This window comes from Pediculus humanus, genomic scaffold, assembly GCF_000006295.1.
Source record: "Pediculus humanus corporis 1103172107513 genomic scaffold, whole genome shotgun sequence".
Classification (NCBI taxonomy): Eukaryota; Metazoa; Arthropoda; class Insecta; order Psocodea; family Pediculidae; genus Pediculus; species Pediculus humanus.
This window is the reverse complement of record NW_002987129.1, coordinates 52,940-54,163: the sequence shown is the minus strand read 5'-3', so window position 1 is coordinate 54,163 and position 1,224 is coordinate 52,940.

Here is a 1,224-nt window from a genome sequence, read left to right as displayed (position 1 = left end):
TTTATTTTTTTTTATTTTTCACCTTCTGGACAACAAATGTATATATTTAAAAAAATAAAAAAATAAAAAAAAACCATAACCGTTAAAAAAATAAATTATTTTATTACGTACGTCCTTCTGACGTAAATGTAAACTTTACGAACGTAGGAGGACGATATAAGAAATGACGTATTTAATTAATAATAATAATAATAATAATGTTTTTTTTAATGTAAAAATTCAACTTTTTACTGATTGTTGTTGTATGAAAAATTATGTCGTGTCATGTTAATTAATGATAGCAAAAAAAAAAAAAAAAAAAATGAAAGATTTTATATTTATATAAAATTGAATAAAAGGAAGGAAAAAAACGTCAAAGGGAAAACCTTATTTAAAAGTTCAACACTTTTGTTTTTCTCAAAGGAAAATTTTATTCGTGACACAAACGAGCGAGTTTGAATCTCGTGCATTTTCAGGAGGCTTTTGAAAATCGTTTAAGCTAATTTTACACTTTCTGCCAAATAAATTATTTATAATAATAATAATAAAGAATGTTTAACGTGATCAAAAAAAAAAAAAAAGTCGGGCGGAAAAATAAAATTTTTTTTTTAAACTTATTTTCTATCCGATTTGTTGACCTTTTTCACTACTTCATAAAAAAAGGAAAAAAGGAAAAAGGAAAAAGGAAGGAAAAAAAAACCCGCCGAAACAACGACGTCAAATATGTTTATGTGTCAACGTCAGATGCCACGTTTGAAAATTTTTCTTCAGACACGTCAACGTATATAAACTTTTCTATTACGTTTTTTTTTCTTTTTTTTGCTCTATGCTCAAAACTTTTTTTTCATTTTATTCAAAAAAAAAAAAAATACTTTCGATAAAATAAATGTGTTATAATAATAATAATAATAATAATAATAATAATAATTTGAAATGAGAGTTTTGCAACAGCAAGAAGAAAATTTCAAAAAAAAAAAAATTTTTTTTTTTGTATTATTAATAAAAAAAAAAGGTGAATGACGTAAATCGTTATAATAATGTGGTTTTTTTTAATCGTAAAAGCAAAAAAAAAATTTTTTTTCTGATGACACGTTTAAAAAATAATCTTTTTTCCATTTCAACAGGAAATGAAACGTGGAAATAATATTAAATGAAATTATTCCGACGGATAATAAAATACAAATAATATATAAAATAAATTTGTTTTGTGTGTGTGTGTGTGTGCGTGTGCGTGCACGTTTTGAA